The 26,672-nt window shown below is 51.2% G+C and overlaps 1 protein-coding gene and 1 long non-coding RNA gene across 9 annotated transcripts in view; one reads left to right on the forward strand and one right to left on the reverse strand.

The window, feature by feature from the left end:
- The window catches only part of LOC144175102 (protein scribble homolog), a 159,161-nt gene that overhangs the window by 15,574 nt on the left and 116,915 nt on the right, over positions 1–26,672 (forward strand). The gene's annotated exons all lie outside the window — the stretch shown is intronic.
- LOC144173432 (uncharacterized) lies at positions 12,617–15,984 on the reverse strand. Its single transcript, XR_013323269.1, has 2 exons — positions 15,647–15,984; positions 12,617–13,434 (listed from the first exon to the last, which is right to left on the reverse strand). It is a non-coding gene; the product is annotated as an uncharacterized LOC144173432 (long non-coding RNA).

Here is a 26,672-nt window from a genome sequence, read left to right on the forward strand (position 1 = left end):
TGGCGTCCTCCATGTTCAAGCAGCCCTTATTGGTTTCGAGAAAAGGAGCAGAAACGAATTTTCGTTGCCCGTGCAACGAAGGAAAGAAAGAACCGCATTATTGCGTCCCATCAATCAGGTACCGCTTAGCCGCCCGCGCCCCTTCCTTTGTGCTCATTTTTTTTTATTTGTTTGAGCTACTTAAGGATTCGTAGGTTTGCCGCGGCAGATTTGATGTAGCTGTAGCGTTTGTGAAAATGTTGAGTATAAGGAAGCGAAATGCCGCATGAGCGGCAACCCTTCATATAACTAACTGCGCCGTAATGCGCGCGCGGGGGTGTTGACGACACGCGCAACTTGAGGTGGGTGGCTATAATTAAAGCTATGGCACACTTAATAAAAAATGTACCGGAGGTTTAGGTATACGTCGCCAAAGTGTGCGCTCTTGTTCTCGCGTTTGAGCACGTTATGATGTATGGGACGGAGTACCTGACCAAAACTGGTGTGGAATAGCTCGAAGCTCATCACTGGAAGCTTTTTCGTTCTGATTCGAAGCCCAGATGTTGCTTCAGCGTTTTAAATCTGATGCAAATTATACCCCCCCCCCCCCCCCCCCCCCCGCGTAGAAGGTTGGTTTCTGTGCCGTGGTTTCCTTTGTACCCTGCTTTAATGCGTTTTCTTTAATGTCGACGTTTTACTCCCGCGTCCCCTGGAAGGACTCCTTTTTTTTATATTGTAGGCGCGCCAGCTGTCTGTCGATTCATAACCTCGCGCATGCGGTTCTATTATCCGCTGGGGTCCATCAAGGGGCGCTATTCCGAGTAGGTACATAACATTAGGGGAATAACGTACGCAGGGGAGGTGGCATTCGCCGTCACCCCGATTCAGATGGAAAGCCTTTAGTCACCATCGTCGACGTTAGCCGGTATCCCTACCCTAGGCGACCAAAAAAGACGGGGTAATAGCGGGCGGTGGGAAGGAAGGCTGGCTAATCGCGCCGGGCTCGCGAATGGGTATCGAAATAATCTGCAGGCTGCTGCCGCGGACCGCGTGTGCCCTTGGCGCGAACGTTAATTGCGCGCCGTAACTAAGTTGGGCGTCGTCGTCGTCGGCACCGTATGGTCCGTCCGCCCTGCAGGGGGTGTAATTACTTTTCGCCCTCCCCCGTTGTTCCGTGCGTACCTGCATCGGTGGGCACTGAGCCGTTTCTTCTTCGCCCAGCCGGCGCGGAATATAGTGCCCGGCGCAGCGACGGAGCGTGGGCGCAGTGCACTGTTGCGCGTTTTGCACGCCGCTCCGTCGCCTCCCCTGCGCAATCTCGTCTCACGCGCAGCCCCAGAGCGCTTTCGACGTGCGCCGTACAGTTTGCACGGGCGAGAGCAGAGTGCACTGGCGCGTCTCCTTCAACGTGGCGAAGTTTGCTCTTAATCAGTGGGAAGATTGTTCAGTGAGGGTTCGCTGAGTGAACAAAGTGTGTGGCAGGATGAAGGCTTTGTTGCGCTGCTTCGGACGGGCTTTGCCGTTTCTTTTCGTTCCCTGCGATTTGTTGAACTTTTAACGCAAGCCTTCAAAAGAACGCCCGGAAGCTATAACGCTGTTTGTCTACGATATGCGAAGCAAGCATCGTGTATGAAGACTCACGACGTCAGCTACGAGAGGAACGAGCGTTGGCTGCTTTGCCTTGGCCCACGTCACCGGGAAATCCGCTCCGAGGAAAGTTCAGTCATGGACAATCGCGGTTCGCTCATGGGAACCGCGATCAGGCGCAGTTAACCGGACCTGAGTGGTTTTAGCCGCCCGAGCGTAGTTACTGGCACCCCTTGAACAGAGAGCGCGAGTCAACGTTTTTGTGTTTGGGTTTTGTTTTTGTTGCGTTTTGCGCCGCTCGCGTCAGCGCGAGGCAGTCATTTTTTTTTTTTTTTTTGAGAATGTAGCAAACCTGTGGAAGTAACGTTGCGCACAGAAGAGAAAGAAAACGCTGGCTCTCCTTGTGTTCAGGCACGTATACGCATCGCGGTGCAAAATTCCTACACTGTAACTGCCGGGAGTGTGTGCCGACCAAACTCTGTGCTCATTGGGCTGTTTGACGTCCACTCTTGCGTGCACGGTAGTCTCTCTCTCATATACAAGAACGCAGTATGCACGTTCACACACCGCGAACTATTGCAAGCTCACGACGCTGCATGGGGCGTCTCGGGAGATCAGCTAAAAAAATCTTGCACCCTTCAGTCTAACGACGACGATGGTTGAACGCCAAGCTTTCTCGTGATGGATTCTTTGGTTGGCCAATCCCACACTGCGAGTACGTGCTACTCTGGAGGTACGCACTACCTTTTTCTGGAATTCCCACATGAACTATCGGGTGTGTACTCCATAGGCCTATAACGTTTGGGTCTGGGGTGTACGGCGCGAATCGGTACCTGTTGCTTGATTGTAGCTTTCACCATGTCGAAACGAGCAATCGGATAGACGCCGGCTTCACAACGCGGGAGACCCAGGTTCGATTCCAGCCACGGGAAGCGTTTTTTTTTTTTCCCACTTCACCCACAATCATTCATCATCGTCAGAGAAAGTTACCTTTCCTGCAGGGCCTATTGACGTACAGCGGCATCAGTGAGGACACTAAAGCTTTGCTTTAAAAGCTGCAAATGGCTGTTCAACTAACGTGGGTTGCTTTTCGGGTGCGTAGAGCGGTTGGTCTCGTTGTTCTGCGACGCATCGAAGACGCCCTCCTACAGATCGGTTATGTCGAGTTAGAAAAGAAAGTCCGTATGCTTTCCAGCGCTGGTGGTGAACACAACGTTTTAGCGTATCAATGAAAGGTGAAAGGCGCTGGGGGCGTGCCACCAACGATCGAGCGCCGTGGAAGGGAAGGGCACGGGCCGTGTTCACTCTCAACCGGTATACGATTGATCGATTGCGTACCCTTTTGGCGTTTGGGTCCGCCGGAAGTTAATGGCTATCGGCACGCCGTGCGTTGGCCAGGTGCCCGTGAAAGGCTTTCCACCTGCAGGCGAATGCCGTCGCTTGACCTCTGCTCTGCGGCTGGTACAGCGTCCTGTTTCCCCGAGCCTGGGGAAGCGCGGGAAGCGGGCGCTGGAAAGGGGCCGCTTTAAATGATGGCTTCCCGATGAATCAGTAGGATTTCTGCAAAGCGCGCTTCTTTTTTTGTTTTTTTTGGTGCAGGTGCCCGGCTATTGGGTCCTCTTGTTTTTTTCTGTCTCGTTTGTCTTTGCTTGCGTAAGGCGGAGCAGGTGTTTACTGAATCATAATACACCGTCATTGCAACTTGAATACGCTCCAAAACACGTACGCTCTGTTATGGACCGAGAATAAGATCCGTTGATGACGCTTCCGTCGCGCCGCGCGGGCTGTGGGGAAGCGGGTTAGATTAGAGAATGTTGGGGCGAAGTGCTGGGTAGCTTTGAAGTTGCGCCGAGGGTTGCCCTGCCAGCCCTGTCACCGTTTTCTCGTCAAAAGCTCGCCTGACTCGCTGAATTATTCACCGATGAAGCGAACGATGTTCGCACAGCCGACCAAGAGCTATTTTCCGCGAGCTTGCGTGGCCGATTCGGTGCTGCCCCGGGGGTCCACTGAGTTAGCATCTTTGAAAAAGCCGGCATCGCGCGAGTGGTCGCTGTAACGGCGAACTCGACTTGCTAATCGTGCCTGGCCGTTCGGGGCGTTACCGCGTTACAGCCTGCTGGGTCGGCGGGAAAGGTCCCTGAGGGCACATTGGAGCCCGGGGCTAATGTTTGCGATGGAGATGAAGTTCGGGAAGATAGAGACCAACCAGCGTGTGCGGCTGTTGTCCCTCGACGGACATTCGGGACTGGGAAGAAAAGCGAGGTTTTGGGCAGCATCCACGTAGATAATAACGTTGCGCCGTGTGAAGATTGCTATGCAGCAGCTCGGACCAAAGAGCGTACACATTCGAGGGAAGGGCAGGGTTTTTGTGGTGAAGTTCCGCTCTGTGCGCGTGCCTCTGGGCGATAAAAGATGCATACGGGTTAGTAATGTACAAAGGAGAAATCCTGCGACTGCACAGCAATGAAGGGCTTGTACAGTGAGCGGGGCTGCGCATCGTGACGGTTTATGTTTTATTTTTTATTCAAGATACCCGCATGTCCCCGGGGCATTACTGAGGGGAGTGGTACAGAGAAGTACAACACAAACAAAAATGTCAAACATCAGATAACTTCGCAACGCGTGTACAAGGAGAAGGAAAAAAAAGATAGTAATATAGCCAAAAATCAGGACACGTACACTAAAACACGTACACAAAACAAATACGATATGGCAATGATAAAGTGTAAATGCTACAGGGAACAGATGACCCATGAAAAAGAATTACAAGATAAAGTACAGTAGCGAAATATATGGAACATTGTACATGGCATGAAATACGTCACTCAGCTGGTAGAATACAGGTCATTCAAACGTCTTTTGAATTCATCAAAATCGTTTATAAGCGCTATTGATACCGGTAGGTGGTTACACTCTGATGCTGTGTTGGGAATAAATGAATTTGAATATGCAGCAGTGCGACAACGCGGAATGCTAACCCTGCTAGAATTATCCATGCGTCTAGAAATGTAAGTGGGAGCGTTTAGTAGTGCACTTTTTAGGTCTTTCTGGTGATAAATTTTAAAGAATAGGCAAAGACGTGCTACCTTGCGGCGCAACGCAAGATTAGGTAGTGATAATGCATTTTTCATTGCGGTGACACTAGATAGATGGTTATAATTACCAGAAATAAAACGAGCTGCACGGTTCTGAACCGCTTCAAGTGCTTCTGTTAGTAATTTGGTGTGTGGGTGCCAAATTGGTGCCGCATGCTCAAATTTATACCTGACTTATGAATTATAAAGTGAATATCCTCGTGTTTGTAAAGACTGTTGCTTGCTTTTGTCGCATTATGCGGGAGATTAATTAGCGTAAGCTGGTTCCGGCTTATCAACTGTATACTATTCGTGATGTATACAGTTCTTGTTCTCGCCGTGTCTTGGTGTCGTGGCACTGTTTTACCATGGTGTTGTAATATCGATAAGCCTATCACATACGTCTCGCATGCTCTGTCTGCTGCCTCCAGTGCGGAGTCCTGCTTCTCTGGCAAGCCGACACTTATTTCGCAGGCCCCCAGCGTACGCATTGTTGTAATGCAAATATAAACGCTGTTACTAAAAAAGAAGTTATGCCGAATTTTTTGCCACTTGAAGATTTCTTTGGATTGTGTTGGGGACCGGCAAGCGCCACAAGCGAGAAGTTGTCACGGCCAGAATGGCGAGCAAGCAGCGCACCCTGCGCTGGGAGCCATCTTGCCCCCTTTGGTGTTGAGCCAACCTGACGTGCTCGGCAAAATCCACAGTGGCGCGCACAGCTCTGCGGGGGAGCTGTTGACAACTTCACGGGTGAAGTGGAGTTTGTTTACAGGGCGTTGACGCCGCTGAGACGGAGAGGCCTTTTGTCCGAGCGCGGGGCGCACCGGCGTGCTTGAGTCGCATAGCTCGCCGATTACCGATTGTACTGTCCGCGGTGCGGTGGTCGCCTCCGTTGTCATGCTGCCGTCGTATTCCACTCAGAGTTGCAGGTGCGGGGCTGACGAACTCGTCCGCGCCGCACGGTCGAAGCGGGCGCTGGCGAAAGAAAACACGCTAATTAGCGCCGACGTCCGAGCTTCGGTATGTCGGGTCGGCAACCCGGCCATGACAGCACGGACATTAGAGAGTTATAGCAGAGGGGGAACCGGTCCCGGTACGGTACCGGTGAGCGACCGGCGCTACTGCGCGTGCGCAAAGGAGAAAGAACTGGCTGTGCGCATGCGGAGATGGTACCGGTTACCGTACCGGGATCGGTTCTCCCCTCTGCTATAACTCTCTACTGCGATCGATCAGCATCAAATTGCGCAAGCCCGGGGGGCGTCACTGCGTTATTCCGCGCGGCGACTTCGACTTGCGTCCAGTGTTGTCCGCTCTGGAAATAGGCTGATAGGTCCTGGACAATCCTCTAGACAGCGAGATGAAGAACCGCAGCTCCGAATGAGAGTTGGAAAAATGTACGTCAGCGTCGCTTTGGCCACGCCGGGGCTTGTGCTACTCGTCGTTACGGGCGTGGCCACAGACTATACTCGGTTACAACTCAAGAACGGCACCACCTCATGTAGTGTGTCACTCCGCCAAAGCGCCGGACCCGTGACGTCAGTGCGCGCGCGTTTTGAAAGGGGTTTGCTGTGAATGCGGGATATCGTCTGCCTTGTCTCACGCAGTTTGTTTGTCGTCACTGGAGTCGTTTATAAACATATTAAGGCCAAAAAATCACGGGAACGGCTCACGCCATGTTCAAAATATTCCCAGTAACGCCCTACTTGCGCCGCGCGGAGGAGGAGGAAGAATCACTTTATTGAGCCTTAGGCTGGTTTACGGAAGCGGTGTGGCCGCCGGTTTGAGGCCGGCAGCGACGTTGGCAGCACGGGTGACCAGAAGTATCTGGACCTCTGGGTCCGAGCTGCCCAGCGCTCCCTCCCGGCTACGGTGATAAGGCAGAGTGGCAACTTTCGGTGCCGTTCTTAAGTTGTCACCGAGTATAGCTCGGTGGATCACTGCTGGGTTTGTCAACAGTGCGCTGCTGTTTCTGACCGTAGAGCGCTAGCAAGGGGACGTCTCCTTCTTGGGGGCATGGCAGCACTTCATCCTTACCATCGTTGGGGGCTATGTGCGCATGCTCCCTTCCTTCCTCTTTCGAGCGGCCAAGGCGCCTCCTGCCTTGCAAGATGATGAATCGCTGCCCAGCGCGTTGGGAATGTAAGTTTTCGCTTGCTGCCTTCAAAAGCGTGCCGCTGCTGGCTAAGCGAATTCGTTCAGCGCGAACCAACGGGACGAAGTAGTAGAAAACACGAAAGACACAGGTCAAGATCATGAACCAACTAACTCGCATCAAATATGCTGCCCATAGTGAACTACTAACCGTTCCTGTGGCAGGAAGAAAAAGAAAATGTGGACCATTGTTCCCCTCCGTGAGTTTGTTTTCTTCATTGTTTTCTTTTGTCGGCCTTTCTCGCGCCCCCGACCGCGTCGCGCAGGTATTCATAAATGGGATTTAGCCGCGCGCCGCACCGTTAGGGGCCGGAGGCATTCCGTTCCGCTGTTCTGACACAGAAAGGACGTGGCCGCTGGCGCGGAGAGTGTTCGGAGCGCCCCCTGCTTGCTTATGTATAAAACATGCACGGACTTCTGCCCCCTTCATACTTCCCCTTCTCGTTGTCCTTTAAGCGGCCGACAAGGAGCGTAAAATCGGGAGCCGCGAGAGGGGGGCTGGTTTGAGAGCAGCGACGAACAAGTAGTAGAAGGGACCGGCCCGCCATCTGGGTCGGCCCTTGTTTTTCCTTAATCGCGTTAAGCCACGCGCGGGGAGTCAGCGCAGCGATTACTGGGCGGTCCGATACGCTGCCGCCGCGGTCACGCTGCTCTTACGGGGCCATGGTCGTTATTGCGTCGGCCGCCTCCTCCTCTTTCTTGCAACCCCTTTGCTCGTCCTTTTCTCTCCATCTGCCGGCGGTGTTGTGAAGGGGCGAAAATATTCGCAGCAGCGCATTTCGGGAAGCCGGGCAGAAGAAAACAAAGGCTGCGATAAGAGTAGACGCGCACAAATAAATACGCGCCCGACTGCCGCTGGTCCGCGTAACCGCACCGCGTAAACTGAACCCGGCTGGCCTGCCCGCTCCAGACTAAACTTAGCCCTCGCAAAAGCCCGCGCACCAAACGGGTCGGCCAGCGATTGCTGGCGAGGAGGAGGTGTATTATCTCCACCGCTGTGCCCGTATGCGCGCAAAAGGAAGAACAGAAAAAGTGGCAATGCAACTCGGCTGCTTGTGCTCAGGTCGACAACTGAGGCGTAATAAAAACCGTCGCGTAAGTATAGGTAGTCGCCCCGCGTGTTACATGGCCTGGCGTGTTCTGGCGCTGTCCCTGAATCGTCCCGACGAGACGTACAAAAACGGTTCGGTCGTGCACGCTCGGCGACGACGTCCTCGTTTCGGTTGTTGTGTGCACGTACGGGGCCATGGCACGGCGTAGCAAGCCCCCTGTGGTTACTATCCAGCTATACTATACTAAAACCAGTCTGGTTACAACGGTGACGGCGACTGATCCCAATGATTACGCGATTAGGTGGAACGTGCGTGTGCTCGAGCACATCGACCGCGCTATACACACCCCCTCCCCTCCCCCCCAAAGTGTGCAGCACCGTTGGTCGGTCTTGGAGTAAGCGGGACAGTACAGCCGTGATATATCTCATTCAAACATTCAGCAGACGCCATACTTTTATTTTTTCTAAAGAATTCGACCGTGTCCCTCATACCCAATTGACCTCTAAGCTGTATACATTAGAATTCCTGTAAACATAATTTTCTGGGCAGAGAACTTAAAACCGAAGGCAGTACACAAGCGCGAGTAACTACGACTCGCCTCTCCCTGATGTAACGTCCGGCGTAACCCAGGGTGCCTGCCTCTCCCGTTCCTATTTTTAATTTACATAAAGGGCTTGCCTACTGGCATACCAACCAGGTTAAGGCTTTTTGCCGATGATTGCGTTTTATACTTCCCCGTCCGTAATCCAGACGACAGTACTGACCTACTACTGATTGCAACCCGGTGTGATAAATCACTGATGCCGTTATACCTAACAAAATGTAAAGCAGTGTCGTTCACCCGAGAAATCAGCACAGCATATTACGCCTGCAGCACTGATTCAGTTCCGATCAGCCCTACATCATCATGCAAATACGTCGGAGTGCATATGTCATCGTCACTGTCATGGGCAATCCCTATACAAACTATCTGTTCGGAAGCCTCACGCACTCTAGGATACTTGCGCCGCAACCTGGCATTAGCCTCAACAGACATTAAAGTGTTAGCTTATCAAGCTCTTGTTCGACTGGTATCGCGTTGACGCTCCTGCTGGGGAGTGCACCGATAGCGAGCGAGAAGGGTGCCAGGTACACTATGTTTTCGGCGTGGTTGCCGTCCCCAGAAAACAACCCCCTTTAAAGTACGCATCGAGATAAGGAAAACAATAGGTGCTCACAGTGTTTGCGAAAAAGAAATAAATAAAGGTAAAAGGGGGTTCATGTGCGCAGCTACGATGAAGACAAAATGCAACTTCGTTAGGCCACTTACAAAGCTCTATTTCGGCCACGAAAGATGGCTTTTAAAGGGACCCTGCAACACTTACCTTCGACTACTGGGAATGTATTTTAAGGTGAAGTCTATTGTCCCAGCAATCTCCTCCCGCAAAAATTATGAAAATCCCTTCACTATCACCGAAACTACGCGCGATGAGAAATCGCGCATAATTGTCCCTCTCAACTCGACCGCGGACAACGCGACGAAAGCTGCGCGCTCTCTCCCGGAAAGAGGGGCGGCTCGCGGCGTCTTCTCCGCCGGCCTTCGATATATGACATGCCGGGGAGTTTTCCCCCTTTTCTCCGAAACGGGGAGGGGTCTATTCCCGGTCTGGTGCCACAAAAAAGCAGGCACGGCTGCCTGCTCACAAGCGCGCGCTCAGGCTGGTAGGGCGTTTTTGAGGCAATAACCGTTTCTTGTCGTGTGAGCTGGCTGAAAGGGGAGTATTAAGTTCGTCACTCAAACTCCACGCGCACTCAAAACACAAAAGAAACGTCAAAACTGTACGTGCAGGCTCTGTCATAGAAGAGGTTGGTGCACAGCGCCGACAACGGCGGATCGTCGCAGGAAATGCGAGAAATGAGCCGCGAAGCTCACCAGCGACAGCCAATAGGCAGCCATGGCCTCAGTGACGTCGTTTAGGCCATGCCAGGGGCGCATAATGCGGAAAATTGAAGGGAGCGCGGTTGGTTTTTCCGCGCCTTTCACAGCGATTTGCGCGCCCACCGCTTCACGTGCACGTGTAATATTTGGCTCGGGTATTCCTGGCAGTGTAATCTAAACGTCACGCAGGTTTACTTCCACTGCTCAAAGAGTGTTGCAGGGTCTCTTTAAATTTCGCGCTGCAGGGACGCAATATGGGTCAGCACTAAACACGTAGTTATCGGTGTGTTAACTTCACGTTTGCAATGAAGTGATACGATCGAACGCAACTATAGAGGCCCCACTTCGATCGCCCCGCCATGTTTCCTGGCGGTCGCTTTGGTCGACGGCCACCATAGAGTTTCATACAAATAACTAGAGGGGAAGCTGGCGCTAGTGTCAACGCCAACATGGCAGCGGCGCTTACACTTCATTGGGAATGATGGGTAGTTTGGAACCGGATTGCGTAGGATCGAAACGGGCCTATGGCTGCGCAAATTATGTTTTTCGACAAAAAAAACTCGTATTGCCCGGTTCATCGTTTGTAAATTACATGATGAACGAGAAAGTTAGTGACCAAAAACTGGTTTTGTACGAAATAAAACCGCCCGTTTAAATAAACAGCAGATGCGGAGTCGAGGTGGTTTGTGGAGCAGGTTAGCCATTTGCCGCTAACTACAGCAGGACTCGGACTTCTTTAAAAACTGCTTGTAAAAGTTTTGGCGCTTGTAGTTTGTAATACTAAGAAAAGTTTTGTCCTCATAAAAAAAAAAGAAACCGATTACCTTTGGATAAGTTATTCTTGCCTGAATTAGTGACATTCATCAAGCTGCGTTCCTATCAGCCGCCGGTACTGCTGTTCTACGCCGTAGGAGCCGGCGTTCGCACGAAAGGTGTGGCTGTTCCAAGCGATTCGCAACCGTCGTCAGCTTGACAATGCATTTGCTCTGTCGAATGAGTCCATGCTTCTCCGCACAGAGCGCCGTCATTTGTGCTTTCGTGCTCGCTGTGCCGGCAATGAATTGATAAGCCACCCAATTCGCAACTCCGGTTATAAAGCATTCCACTCAGGGCGGCTTCAGTGCGCGCGTGGCATGCAGTTCAAGGAGAAACGTATTGATAGCTTCTTCCAACACCCCGCGTAGGCAAATGCGTTCATGTAAATCCAAAACGAAAACGAAACTGCCTGCAATCCATAGTAACTTCAACTTCCACAAGCCATCGAGCGCCAATCCGAATCCAGGACTACCCATAACGCCCGTTGAGGCGTACGATCGCAGCGCCAGATTCTTCTCTAGTTATTGTATGAAACTCTATGGCGGCGGCCACCAATCGCACGAGCAAGATTCTGTGACGCCATCGGGACGTCGCCGTTAGAAGGCTGGGGAGTCGGCACGGCTTCAACTGTTTTATTTAAATATCTCGATTATAGTAGGTTTGCCACAAAATCGGTATCGTTATCGGTACAAAGTAGTCTCTGAAAGGGGCGACTGCTTTCTGCCGGCCTCCCAAGCGTGGAATGCCCGCGTGGGCACTGCCGCAATAGGCGTGCTCGCTATCCGGTCGCGGGTCGCTTGTGCTAATCCTTCTCCGTTGCGACTGAATTCATCGTTTTGGGGAATTAGTGAAATTAGACTTCGAGGGGCAGCCTTAAAATGGGACTCCTAATCTCATATGAGCTGCGTCGCGTCGGCGCATGCGCCGATAGAGAAACGAAGTTGGAAACTTTCCCGAAATAGCCTGCGTTACCCGAGCCACTTTGTGTTACTCTGGCGACGAGGATTACGTTTTGGATAGCCTTAATTTTTCCATGCACGTCTATGTACAGTCGCACTCACTATGACCTACACCGCTCATTAGTATTCAGACGATTATATCGACAAAACAATGACTATGGGCATATACGTTAGAATGAGGCCTGATTCATTAGGACGTTATGCTCCTAATGCGTACTTGGTCTTTACCCCGGGTGCCAGACAAAGGTTCTACAAAGCGGTGAATACTAATGAGCGGTGTAGGTCATAGTGAGCGCGACTGTACGTTACCTCTTTCTGGGCTGTATAGTTCTTACGCTGCGACGAAGTCCTGCGACCGTACACTGTAAAAAATTTTTGCTCGAAAAAACAGAAATTTTCTGGCAGCTGTCCTGCCAGAAATTTTCTGTAAAGTTGTGTTTTCTGTTTTTAATGTTTCTGTTATTTTACAAGCATTTTCTGTTTCTCACTACAGAGAATTTATGTCAATTCCCTGTTTTCGGTTTTTCATGTTTCTGTTATTTTACAAGCATTTTCTGTTTCTCACTACAGAAAATTTATGTCAATTCCCTGTTTTCCGTTTTTAGTTTTCTGCTTTTTTATACTTTTTCTGTTTTTTAAGGTTGTGTTTTCCTCGACAGAAAATCTGTGAACCTTCTGTTTTTCACTGGCACCTTTTTTATAGACTATTTGTGTTGTGCATACATCGTTTTTTCTTACGAAAATTATAATAATGTACTGTTTCACGTTTCTGGTTAAATTGTTTTGCTCTGACTTATTTTGACATCAATCTCTGGCAAAATAAGTCAAAGCAAAAGAATTCAGCACGACACAATTTCGGTTATGGTCCTTCATAAAATACATTTCCTGTTACTTTTTCACATCTTGGAAGTACTGGAGTTGATTTCGCGGCTTTATGCTTCACGGGTGAGAATAATCATACCTTGAAAATAAAATATCACCCTGTATCATATTGTTTGAAACTGCCAACACAATTACTGGTGTACAGTACACAGCATAAAGTGGCCACTCAGGCACACAAGAAAGCAGGGAAAGCACAAGTATCATTGACATTATTTATTTTTCTGATAAAATTTAAGGCTGTTGCTACCAAGAATTAACTCAGTTACGAACAACGTATCAAAAATTTCAAATATAAGGATCTATGAGTATGAAAACAAAAACACAATTCATGATATTGTGGCACAGTGAACAAAAGGAGACTTTCCGTGACAGAGGTGGTTTTAGACTAGGAAGATCACCTTTTCTTCAATTTTCAGAAATGCCCACAAACACGCCACTGAGGCAAAACGAACTATTTACAGAACTTAATCAGTGACGTTAAACTGACAACACTTTTTCTACAGTGACATTAAGCTACAAAATGTTCACATCTCGTATTACTACAGTACAATACTACTACGGTGAGAGCTCCGATAGGACTAGGGACACATTTTCTTCTACTTCAAAAAAAAAAAAAAAAAGAACATCAATAAAATAAAACCCGACATTTTTGCCGCTTTCTGGAAGCAGAAAGATGCAACATAACGCAAATGGCACGGTAATGAAAAATGAGGGAGGAAGTGTTGTGAGACTGGGAACATAACATCTTTTCCACATTAATGAAATCACAAAAAAGCAGAGAACATATAAATGTCAATTCATACAATAGCAATGTAACCAAGGATGCGGCACGTTTGGTGCAAGGCGCGTCCATCAGAGACATCTTCATTGCTGCCCAGGGAAATTGGACAGCCTAGTAGATTTCTTGGTCTTCCACCACAGTGATCAGGGATGCGACATTTGGAAACAGGAAATGCTGCTTTTGCCTTGACTTCTCCTTCTTTGCTCCCATGTCAGGGTTGACGGCTGCAATAACCCTGCAACAAGAACAGCATACGTTCCGCATATAAAATACATGTGCACCAACATAACAACATCGTTTGCAGGGTTTTATGTATGGTATCATGCTGTAATAATAGCTGCCAGTTTTTTTTTTTTAAATCAAGTGTTAAGCTAGACTCAGGTGTTTGATAACTGCATTCCGTTTTCTTGTGCTACTGAGGCGATCCAAACGTACCACCTGAGCAAATGCAAGAAATATATATAGCAGACTACCAACATTGCAAGGGGGTGAATAAATACAGTTCACTCTATTTCTTCACTACCCGCTTCACTGTACACAGCGGGAGCAGTCAACCTCGATTTTTTTTCAAACGGCCAAACTGCTCCCGCTCACTGAGTAGCCAGTTAGTGTTAATTATTAGTCACTATTAATATTTGCACATTATCCTACGTAGCTCTATCAAATCCATGGCTACATCAGCCTTGGCTTCAGCCTAAGCGGCAGCGGTTTGGCCGGCTGAATAAAAATTAAGACCGACCGCCCTCACGGAGTGAATGGACCTTTGTCCAGTACCGGCCCTCCAGGCGGCCGCCACGGCGAATCAAACTGGCTGTAAGGCACGTCCCCAAAAATGTTTGGCTTTCGGGGAACCCCTGCGCGAAATATCCTGGTCTTGCACTCCCTCCCACACCCAGCTGTCACCAGTGCCTCTCACATTAATGCCACGGTAGCAGGCGCACGCTCGCGTGACTAATCTGCAGTGGCCGAAGTACCCCCTTTCCTTTAAGTTTTTTCATTTTCCTTGCTCCCTCACAGGTAGCCAAGTGCTCGCAGAGTGGTCAGCCTCAAGCATTTTTTCCCTTTTTTTGAAAGCCTTTTTTGTATGCATGTACGAACTCACTGCGAACTTCCCCGAAAGAGAAAATAAAAACGTGCAGCCCTAAGAAGCATAGCCGCTCTCCAAGCAGCAAGCTGAGGGGGCGCCCTTTTGTTTATTTCACCCGAGGCAACTGCCAAGAATGGTGGACCGGCAGCCCGCGCATGTGCAGATTGCCACTGGAAAAAGGTCCAATGGAACTTTTTCCAGTAGCGATCTGTTCATACGGGGCGTGAAGTATATCTACAGCTGTAAGCCACGGCCACATAAAGAAAAAAAGAAAGAGGAAAGCTCGGGAGGACTCGAACCCGTAATTATAACATCCGTAAGCAGAGACGTAACCTTCACACTAAACTCCACGACGGAAAACGGCATCTGATGCGCCGAATTTCATTTCGTCTGTACAGAACTTTGGCTGGCGTCTCGTAGGTGTTGTGAAATCTCTCTCTCCCCCCCCCCCCCTTCCCCCTCCCCCCCCACGAATTCCGTGCAGTGCGCTTCGCAGCTATTGCGCTCGCGAGACCGGCGACCGTACGCCTCGCGGTCTTCGGGCCGCGATATGTATGCTGTTCTCGTGAAGCTCGACAACAGCGAAATTGCCGTACTCGCTCGCCAACCCGCCCCGACAGCGTACGCGTCGACCGGGTGCTGACGGAGTTGTGCTGGAAGAAAAGCAGGCAAGAGATGAGGGCGCACGAGGTGTAGTTAAACATGAGAATTTACAAAGTGCAAGGTGGAGAAAATAGTATGCAAGGGCAGGAAACGGTGAGAGAGTTCGGGCCGCGCGCCAGCGAGCGAGTGCGGTAATTTACGTTGCCGAGCTTCACGAGTCCGGCACGAATATGACGACGCCCGTCTGAGAGTTCATAGAGGTATAGAATTCACATACGTGCAAATTGAAGGTGAAATGCGCGCATGTGGCCTCGCAGGGAGTTAGCATAGTCTCGGGGTAGTGGGGGAGATTTCACAACGCCTACGAGGCGCCTGCCAGAACTTTTAGCAACCACGCTAGACAATGCCTATGTATAACCACAGACAACGCTCGAGGTGGTGTTGATTCGTGGTCATCAGCAGGTAAATAGAGAGGAAAATGAGAGTACGGCGGCCGCGTCTGCGTACAACATTCATAAAAAACAAAAACAAAAAGAAACTCATATTAAGGTGAGCGTCACTACATAGGCACGGCACAACGCTATTGCCCCACGAGGCGACTTATCGTTACGGTACGGGGTGGCACTTCGTAACAATCTATTTCCATCTAACAAGCCAACAAACAACAGTGCAGGCACGAAAAAGAGAGGCATAAATAGGAACTAGGCGCCGCCTCCACACGACCCAGTTAAAATCATAGTTAAAATTTAGTACTCACCCTGGGAAGATGAAAAATCGAAGAAAGAAGCCCGGCGCTGTATCGTTATGCTGCTACCTACAGGGCGGCCATTTGCAAAGGGCCGCATTTCAAAATTGCAGGAGCGCAACAAAATGACGTCGGCCGGGCGCTGTTTGATGATTAAGAAAATTCTTGTGAAACGTTAAAAAAAGCATTCATATTTTATTCTATTTTATGCAAATTAATACTACAATATTTTCACGATTTCAAGCCTGTTATTGGTCAAGATGAGGAAATAACAGAAAATTTGGGTTTTTTCTGCTAACAGGTTTCTGTTTACTAACCATAACAGAAAACTTCTGTACGGCAACAGACATTCTATGTGAAAACTCTGTAAATTTACAGAAATTTTTTACAGTGTAGTGTTCATTATAGCTGCGTCTGTCTGATGTGAAGCACTTTTCGTTATTGCTGCAAAGCCAAGGTTTGGTGACAAGCTTTTACGCACGCGTGGCTTCACGCGGAGTCATCTACGCTCGCCGTGGCGCCATAGTGAGCCAGTGTTTCGGCAAGCGAGGTCGCTGGTTGGATATGCGACCGTGGGGGTTGTCGGGGGGTTCCTGACGGAGGTGCTGCCCATCCCGCTCTTTTTGCGCTCGCGTGAAAAGCGGCAGCAACATTGTGTCCATGACCAGCGTTCGGAACCACACACTATAGGTTTGTGGCCGCGGGTAGAAGAAGAAAAAAATGCTATCCCTTCCCAAAGAAAGCTGAGAGAAGCGCGAAGGCTAAAAGTGTGTCCAACCTTCGCTGAAAGTGCTTCCAGTCGATCATCAGACCTCGAAAGATCCCACTCGCGCACGGAGAACGTATACCCGTGCGACGATTTTCGGCGCATTGAGTAGACGCATCCACGAGCGATCTAAACGTATACCGATTCGTGGTTTATGACATACTTCATAGCCGATGCGTTTATCATCTTTATAGGACCGTTACTTTTTCGCGATATTAAGGTAACCGTTTTGACACAATGGAAGCCCGGTTTCACGCATGCGCCGTGCGTCCAGAGATCTTATCGCAGCTTTTCGGTCCACCAACCGGTCTACGGGGAAATGCATTGGTTTTTTTTTTTCTTTTTTTTTTATGGGACGTCATCGGTCCCACTGAGAAAGTTTTCGCTTTAGAAATTGCCGTTGCTGAACGCGGGTGAACCAAATTTGTCCAGAGATGGCTAGTTTTTGTGCCAAGAGCGCGCTGTGGACGCGTGATCTATTGCACCACGAGACGTACCGCAGACGCTGCTCGGCGCAGTCGCCGATCTATAGGCGCGAACGCGTAGTGGATCTTTGATGCAGCCAGCGCCTCCTTGTTTCATTTTTTGGTGGCACGTGCCCTTACTGTTTCCTTGTAGCCCATCTCCGCACTCCCCCCTCCCCCCATGGATCGAACTAGCTACTCGACGCTGGCTTTATCTTGGCTGTGCTTGATGGTCAGACCAACGCCGCCTGTATAAACAGTGCCTAACCCGTGAGCGAAAAATGGCCAAACAGCCACTCTCGTGTTGCTCTCTCCTACCCTTCCCCGCTCCGTAGCCTTCCAGCGTGCTTTCGTGTCCGCCAGCCAGCGCCGCTTCTCGGAAACTATGCAAAATAGTGGAAAGTTTGTTTAGCGTTCCCGAGGCGGCGCTCCTACGCCTTCTTATTTTTCACCATGCCTGTCTGTCTTGGTCTGTCACTGATAAAACTTCCTTTGTCACGAAGCACAATCCCTTGCGATGCCGCAGGCTGATGCCGGCTTTGCGCGCTTATCTAATCGGATCACAGGCCCTGAAATTTTTTGAGTGGGGCATCCCACCTCTATCCCCTCCGCATTTAGGTATTGTTTTGACCCCGCTGTTCGCACTCCGCATCGGTACGCACTTCTGAAATTAAGGACTGTACTGTAAAGCGCCCGGACAGCGTGGCGGGATCCCAGCTGCTTATCTTTTTGTTTCCTATAATTTTCTGAAGTTTACAAGCACGTGATATTATTGGAAAGTAATCGTAGAAGTGAGCGCCCGAACAAAAAACGTGCACGCAATTTTTTCTTCTCTAAATACTCCAGAAAGAAAAATATCAGTAAAATAATGGCTGCCCCATCCGAAAATATCGTTTTTCTGTTAGCTATATATGTCAACCCGACAATCAGAATGTTCTTACACTATTTCAGTCCGCCTCCGTCTATATCTTTGGAAAAAATGCAGCATGTATGAAGCGAGCGACACGTTGAACGAGATCCCCAGTGCGCCACAGAACTAGCGCCCCGTCACGGCTAAGATGTAAGCGAAACAGCCCTTGAAGCCCAACAGGCAAGCTGACAGACACACGTCGTAGAAGTGGGTGCAGCGTTCGCGACTCGCGAGCAGTGACGTAAAGCGAGATGTCCGCCGGCACGCGCCACGTAGCGGATCAGTGCCTGAACTAAGCGTCCCTACCCACGGCCGGACTGGAGCAGCGGCGAGCGCGCACTTTCATACGGCCTGCGCACCCAAGAAGGAACCAATACAGCAGATTCTTGACAGTGGGGGCGCTTCGAACCAACCCTCTGCCCTTCCAACCCGCCTTTCTGTTAGTCGACGCATCGCCTCTGGCCGAGCAGCTGTGTTTTTGACAGTGCGCTTCGCTGCCGGCGGGCCGCTCAGCCCGACCGGAGCGTGAATAGCAGAATCACGTTTAGCTAAGCGATAACCCTATCTCCCTCGACGGGAAATCATTCGCGTCACTGGTCGTGCCCTGTGCGTGTGCAAACCAAGACATCATTCGAAAGGAAAAATAAAAAATAAGAAATGATATTTCAGTCACGGAAAGTGCAGTGTTTATTTGCCTGTCTCACCGTTTTCATATAATACAGTCGCTGATAAGATATGAAGACCTCGCATATTTTTCGTCATGCGCCCCGCGTTGAAATGTTTTTTTCAAATGTTTGATTCGGCGCTTCCGAATGATAATGTTAGGCTGTTTGACCCTATTAGACTGAAAATTCAGAAGGGGGTAAGGAATCACCTATTTTAAGAACGCCCATGAAAATTCAGAAGGGGATAAGGAATCACCTATTTTAAGAACGCCCATGTAAATTAACACTGGCAGGTATCACCTGTAGCCACGGCAGGGCTAGGGCAGCGGCAAATCCGCGCGCACCGCTCTTCTACCCCGCCCGTGCTGTGGGTCAACTGGCGAGGGTTAGGGTGCCTTGATAGCGAGGGCAGGAGGCGGACTCTTAGCCTTCAACCCAGCGTCCGGGCTAATTGCGACTCATGCGGCATATTCTCCCCTGGTGAGCCTGGGGAAACATTACTGCGTTGTTGTTGCCCTAGCAACGCCACCGCCATGTTGGCCTTGAAGGCGTTGTAATTGTCATGGCAACAATGCGAGAGCGCGCAGCTTGCGTGGGGGAGAGGTAATGCTCTCCCCTCTCATGCCGGTTGGATTCCTTCCCCCCTCCCCGTGTCCCCCCCATTCCCACCCGGCAACCGGCGCCGCCACCACACTGCCTCCAACGGGCAAGCCTCGCTCCGACGGCACGAAGCCACGCCGCTGGAGCAGTAACGACGCCAGCCCGAATATCACTTGAACACTTTATTCGCGTTACGTGCGCGAACGCGACGTGCGGCGAGAAACACCGATGACCAATAACCACAGACAAGGTTGTCTGTCTTCAAGCACAGCACACGCACGACACAAGTCCTATCCTTCAGCTCAGCTTCACGTACGGCATACGAACGACGTTCTCACCTTTTGCTAACAGCACTCAAAGAGTCTTCGCGTTACGATTCATCCTGGTGTTCTTGGCGTCCCTTTTGCAGCACCGTAATGTCCGAGGGAGCACATACGAGAAGTCGCCCACTACATGAGACGCGCGCCGGCCTCGCTGCCCGCCGCGCGGAAGCAGCAACTGCGGTGACCGTTATGCCGTTATCGCGCATGCGCGCCCCCAGTCGCGCCGGAGAGAAGCGGAAAGAAAAAAAAATGAGAGGAGAAGTGTTTCCCCAGCGCCACTACCTCTAGGCGCGCAATAATAGAACCGAAACTAGAAAAAGTAGCATTGGCCTGGCGAGGGTTAGGGAGCCTACATGCGCCGCGCCTTCGTCGTTTGGCGCGGCGCATGTAGGCTCCCTAGCGAGGGTTGGTCCGAAGCGCCAAAAACTAGCGGCGGTGAAAGGTGGGAACTATACCCGAAGCGCAGGCCGTATGAAACTGCGCGCCCGCCGTTCCTCCAGCCCGGCCGTGCCCTACCCTTCCCATTGAAAAGCGCGCGACGCGTCAGGCAATGTTAATACAGGCGGCGTTGGTCAGACTGGCGGAAAGAGCTGTTTTTTAGGCTTGTACCTGGAGCGTCCGCTCAAAAATCGCAACGTTCCGCATGCTGTCAGTGATAAGCTCCCGTCTATCGCGTAGTCCTTCGGCCGTGCGTGACAAAGCGTGGTTGCAATCATTGTCCTGGACGCGGATTGGTCAGTAATCGAAATCAGGGGTTGCCAGCTCCGCTGGTAACTGCGGCACATTTTGTGACCTGTGTTATTTTTCTTTCCTTTGGGCATTTTTACCGGGCTCGATAGTTATTATAGCTCCGCTAATGCGGTCATTCAGTCATCTGGGCTACGCGTCAAGTGGCAGTGGCCAGGCTTCCCGATTGCGCCGTATCAACGACCGCATCACTGCGTGAAAAGGAGGCCGGGCGCTTCGGCGGCTGCGCGGAGAGCAATACGTCCTCCGCGGCCACTGAGTGAAAGGGTGGCCGTCGCGTGGCCGTGGTTCTGCTTTCTCGAGCGGGCCTGCGGAATGTAGGTGACCGCGAGGGGGTTTGTTTGCTGATGTACTATAAATGATACGGGTCGCTGCAGATAAGGTAGCGGCGCACTTTGCGAGGCCTGTATAGTTTCATCTATGAACGGCCTGGGGGAATTTTTCTTGTTTGCCAGCTAGCTGCTGACATCAGGACGGACGAAGACAGTGTGCAGGGGAATGGGCGCGACGTTTATGCGGGATAGGTTTTTTTGCACTTGATCATCACTCACAGACTAGCCCGAGTCAGTGTTATAAATAAGTATTCCCTACTTTAGGTTTATTTTATTAGCAGTGACTAGCCGGTGAGTGGTAGCGGTGACCGCGGTTGCGTGAAATCAAGAGTGTTCTCTCGCAATGTACGTAGCTCATGCGTGAGAAAAAAAAAGGGGGGGGGGGTGAGATGAAGTGAAGAAAAAAACATACTCCTTGCCGTTTAGCGCAATAAACGTGTATTATCTCAACAAACAAACAAAAACAAATAAAAGTGCCCGTAATGAACCTTGATTTCTAGTTCCCATAGACGGATGAATCTCCCCAGACGATTGATCGATTATGAGGTTTAATTGATTGACTGTTTATGGGGTTTAACGCGCCGACGCTACACAGGTGATGAGGTGCGCCGTAGTGGAGGGCTCCGGATTAATTTTGACCACCTGGGGATCTTTAACGTGCGCCGAAATCTCGAACACGCGGGTGTTTCCGCTTTTCGCCTCCATCAGAAAACCGGCCTCCACGGCCGGGAATCGAACCCGCGCCCTCCTTGGGCTCAGCAGCACAATGTTCCCAGACTAGATGACATTGTATTTCGTGTGAAGCACGAATATTTTCCCGAGATTATAAACTTAAAATTACCATTTTTGTTGGTTTGTGTGTCTTCGCATCCGTTCCTTTCATTCCCCAATCGATCTGTACACTTGTGGTCTTTCTGACTTTGCGGCTGTTCCGTAAATGAACGCACAACATTAGCTGAAAATCCATCGTTTGTTATTTTTACAAAATGCCTGAACTTGAGTCTCGGCCCGACGCGGACGCCTTGCTCTGTCTTTAGAAGCCCGCAACACAACTTTTCTCGCACGCCCCTTGATTGATTTTGATTTGATTGATTGTAGGGTTTAACGCGCCGACACAACGCAGGCGATGAGGCGCGCCGTAGTGGAGGGCTCCGGATTAATTTTGACCACCTAGGAATCTTTATCGTGCGCCGAAATCTCGTACACACGGGCGTTTTTGCTTTTCGCCTCCATCAGAAAAGCGGCCGCCGCGGCCGGGAATCGAACCCGCGACCTTGTGCTCAGCAGCGCCACGCCTTGCACTGAGCCACCGCGGCGGGTTCGCACGCCCCTGGCACATTGGGTCAACCGTGCTTTGCGCTCCGAACGTCTCAGCTCAGCGGTCACGTTTGCTCGCTTTACCAGCGACACTGGCTGCCTTGTCTCCCCATCAGTATCGGCATTTCGTCGCCGTCATTGCCATTTCGTCCTGTTTTACCGCCTACTCGTCCTGCCACCAGTCGCACGCCCCATTTTATAGCGCGCACTAGTGGTGACAGGACGCGCCGATACGCTGAGACGCAGCTTTTCGTGCGACGTGCGCGTCGGCCTGAGGAAGGGGGCGAGCCGTCACTGCTTCGCCCTGACGTCCTCATAGCAACTCGTCCGCAGTGTTTGCACGAACTCTGACGTTTTCTATTTACGAAATCGACTGATTGCTGTCGACGTTGCTCTGCCTCCTGACCGGAAGCGGGCGGAGCGGTGGCAGGTGCGGTACGTGGCAGAGACGAGTACATTTATGCATCCAGCTCTTTCCTGTGGCCATTTCCGCTTGCGAGCTGACGATGGTTTCGGGGCGGGGACTCTTTTTAACCGTGTTCTGGGCTTAGTAGCGCTGCTAATTGATCCCCGTGTTGTTGCGTACATCTCTTTCTCTCTCAGTCACGCGGCGGCACGATATCCTCCGGTTCGTCCGTGCTCGCGTCGGTAGGACGGCTTCGGTTGGTCGTCGGTGCCGCAAACTTCCCAACCGCGGACTGCTGGGATGCGCCCATCGGCGCTGCGTCACCGTGTGTTTACCCAAACGAGCATCCGCTGGCTATTCTTTTTTTTTTTTTAACTAGGGTGGTTGGGTGCAGTATTCGTCATGAGCGACGTTCGACTCGCGTAGATGGACGCTTGGTGTTGCCGTTGCGGAGAGTTAACAATAACGAGAACGTGTCGCGGATTGTTTCGATCAATCTCCTCCCTCCTCCGGCAAGCCGCGCGTGTCGTCCCCGCGGTGGTCCTTTTTTTTTTTTTTTTTTGTTATTATTAACCGCCGGGAGCCAAGGCTGTGTCGTCGCCGTCGTTCGGGCAGAGTGCGTTCACTCTCGTCGTCCATCCGTCTTTGGCGGCAACCGTGAGCGGCGTGCCTGGGATGCCGCTGAACCCCTTTGTGTTGCTTCCATCCCCCCATGCGGAGCAGCCCTCGACGACACGGTGCTGTATATATACCGCATGCTCCGCACGACGCCGCCCGCTGTTAAAAGGACGCGCGCTCTCTGTATACACATACCACACCGCGGCGCGCCGGGCGGCATTGTTCGCGCCGCATGCCGCTGCGTTGTTGCACTCGCGTTGCGGCGCTTATCGAGGGGGGGAGCGCGGGTGAAAGTGATTCGCACTGGTCTTTCTGCCTTGCCTTGTATGTATGTGAAAAAAAAAGAGAAAGCACAAGCAAGCGGCAGGGGCGATATAGCGGCGGCAAAAGGAAGTGCCTTTTGGGGTCGGGCAGGTGGGGGTCCTCTCCTGCCGCCAGGTGGTCGCGCTCATGATGTGGCGGCGCCGGAATGAGGAAGGAGCCTCTCTGGGGGGTGGCTGCTGCCGGCTGGCGAGAGGGGGAGGGAGAGGCCAGGTGCAACGGCTCACGCACGGGGAGGCAAGGTCCGCCGCCGCTCTTCTTCCTTTCTGCACGCCTCCCCCCCTCTTCTTCCGTATATCGCGCGCCCTTACCGTTACTCTTGAGCCTTTGCTTGTGTTCCCATGCATGTGTGCCACGGACGGAACCTTGCGTGTGTGCTTTGCTGCGCTCTGCACGGCGTCGAAGTTCGCCCCCACGTTCTCTCTCCTGGCGGCGGATGAGGCTCTCCGTGCGGCCTGCTGTGGGGACCCCGGTGTAACGTAGTATTTTGGTTACCTACTGCCGCTACTGTAGCATGAAGATCGGAAGGAAAAAGTCGAGACGTCGAAGAAGTTTTAAGGTTAACTTGTTTACTTTACTGATGACATTGATGAAATTTGGCACATACAAACTTGAAACAATTACACTTATTACATAGATGAAAAAGACAGTCAAAGATTCAGAGTACTTAGCGGGACATAGTTGGCGGGCGAATGGCTCCCGGCGGGAGGGCACGACGACGAGCGGCAGAGTGCGGCTCTCCTGGTGTTGCTCTCCCTCGCTCCCCAGAGGGGCCGCGTTATATTTGCTTTGGGGGGACGCATTGGGGGAAAAAGCGCATCCTAGCGTGTGCGGACCGGGTGGGAAAAGGCTAAGGCACACCCGCAGCCAATCAGGAAGACGCTTCTTAGCTCCAATCAGACATGTCCCCGCCAAAGTGAAAAGGACCAAAAACACAGACACAAGGTTCCGACTCGAAAACGCGCGCTTGGAGAATTACGGGCGTAGAGCAAGTAGTTAGACAAAACGCACTAAAGTAGACAGGGGAAAAGGGAAGGTCGTCGGAAGTACACAGCGGCCCGCGTAGGCGCGCAACGGGGGTCGGAGACGCCAGTGCGCGCGGTAATACAAGACGAGGCGAGGGCCCGCTTCCCCCAACAGCCGTCGTCTCCCGGTCGGCCGACGGGCAGATACACGCGCCGGAGCCGATTCTCAGAAATAAGGGCGCCAGGGCCCAGCCGCGTCCGAAGCGCTTTCACACTAACACTTGGGAGGAAGAGCCCCGGCGGCCGCACAGAACTAAAAAACAACCAGAAAGCATCAAGAGATCTCCGCTTCGCGACACCTTCCCCGACGGAAAAAAGAGTGCCCTCACTCTTGCACAAAGTTTAAAACATAAGAAGACATTTTCGCCAACTGACGGCGATACTGGCATTCATGGCCTGCGGACTCGAGGAAATGAAACACACTTTAACACCAGAGACAAGAGTCGACAACCGTCTCCGCTGAATCAGTCACCACATACGCGTGCACCTAATGGAGTTCCGTGGCACTTCACGCACGCATAGTCTGTTGTCCATCGCTGGAGAAAACACTTCATTCACACGAAACAAGAAAATAACAACACGGATACCATGAATAACATAAAAATAACATGCGCATTCTAAAACTTATACGCTAAAAAAGATCGAAAAACCAGCTCCGCTAGCCGGGCCGCACACTCAGTTCTGGGGAGCTTGACGCGAAACAAAAGGTGTCCTCGGACCAGAGGTCGCATAAACATGACGCAAAGTAACCGCTATCCAACAAAAGTGATCACCAAATAAAGAAAACAGAAGCGCAGTCTCAGCGGTCGCTACTCATCGAAATACTCAGTGCCTTACGGATAGGAGTACACACAGTTCATAAGAAGGCACTAGAAAACTGAAATAAAATTATATACAAGTGCTCACTGTATTGGAGTTATATCTCACCGGCAAGTGGAAATCTACGCACACTAGCCACTGTTGGGCACTTCACTTGACACAACATATCTGCATTCGACTCTGCTCTTTCTAAAACAGCCCTATTCCTCCTATAGGAGAAATACGCACTCAAAGTAAATCGAAACGCGTGTTCAAACCTTAGCAAACAACCCAAAGGAACGGCTACGAAAACGAGTTGCAAGAAAACTACTAGAAACCAACACGAAAGAACAGCTCAAGAAAAACGAGTTATCCTACAAACTGCCGACCATCCAAACATAAAAGCTACAAAATGCAAAACTTGATATTCGGGCGCATGATACAAGAGACGTTGGCGCCTGACGAAGCCTTTAAGCACATTTCATTCGCTTCTCGTCGGTCAGAACTAAAAACACAAACAAAACGAGCAAACATTCATGCATACTTTACATGAACACGAGCGATAGAAATGATAAAGATAATACACGATGAAATATTTGAACACAAGACTTTAAAAGTATATGTATCAGCTAGCCTACATGCTCACAGAAGAAGAACAGAGACTGCCGAATATCAGCAGTGGTGAGAAATTGTCGCCAACCCGACGCATTCGCAGAACTGCATGCCCGCGAGCTCTCCCCGTCCGCGGCATCCCGGGCACCCCTGCTGGTGTCTTTGTTTGTACTTCGAGTAGCGGCGTGCAGCGGAAACATCTCTCAACTCCTCGTTTCCCTCAGACCCCCAACCCCGAAGTGGCTGCCGTATTTGGTTCAAGACATAACCTAACTCCGGTGGAAAGGAGCCGAGGAAACGGATATCAGCAATCTCTAATATAGCGAGATTTGCGTAAAAATCAGCCTTTTTGTAGGCGCGTGGGGGTCTTCTTCGGGGCTCCTTCGCCGGGAGAGCCGAACGCTTGTGCCGTTAAGATTCTGACTACAAAGCTGTCCAACTCCCGCGCGAAGAGCCCACATACCCCACGAAAAACTGCTGCACGCTCATAAATGTTTGCCTCAGCATCGACAGCGGCTAGTTACATAAGCAGGCTGGTGCTGGCAAAGAAAATGAAGCAAAGACAACCAGTCAGTGGGCGCCCCGGACACACGGAGAAGAAAAGCCTACAGGCCCACAGTCATGCGGTGCGCCGAGAGGCAAAAATCTCTCACCTTACTGCATGCGCGGGAGGCTCGCCGCCGCGATGGAGAGTGGCGGTCGCGGCGACGGTCGGTCGGCGTCTGGCCCGGAGGCTCTTCTTCGAAGGAGCCGGTGGCGAAAATGAGGGGTCCGGCTTGCCTCGGGCTGGTAGCGCGGGGACGGCCGTGAAGCCGCAAAGTCTCTTCTGCCGTCGCACATGTCGCTTGCCTGTTGTGCCCGCGATGAACGGGCGGATGGCGCGAAAACTGGAGATTCTTGCCAGGTCCAGTAGAAGGAGAACTTGAAGATGAGCAGCAGGAAGCCGAGCGATGAGAAGGGGGAGCCCATGATGGCAGAGCGGGGTGGTCGATACCCCGCACCTATCACCACTTTTGTAACGTAGTATTTTGGTTACCTACTGCCGCTACTGTAGCATGAAGATCGGAAGGAAAAAGTCGAGACGTCGAAGAAGTTTTAAGGTTAACTTGTTTACTTTACTGATGACATTGATGA

Source organism: Haemaphysalis longicornis, unplaced genomic scaffold, assembly GCF_048455015.1.
Source record: "Haemaphysalis longicornis isolate Haplotype H1 unplaced genomic scaffold, Haemaphysalis longicornis Haplotype H1 scaffold_3, whole genome shotgun sequence".
Classification (NCBI taxonomy): domain Eukaryota; kingdom Metazoa; phylum Arthropoda; class Arachnida; order Ixodida; family Ixodidae; genus Haemaphysalis; species Haemaphysalis longicornis.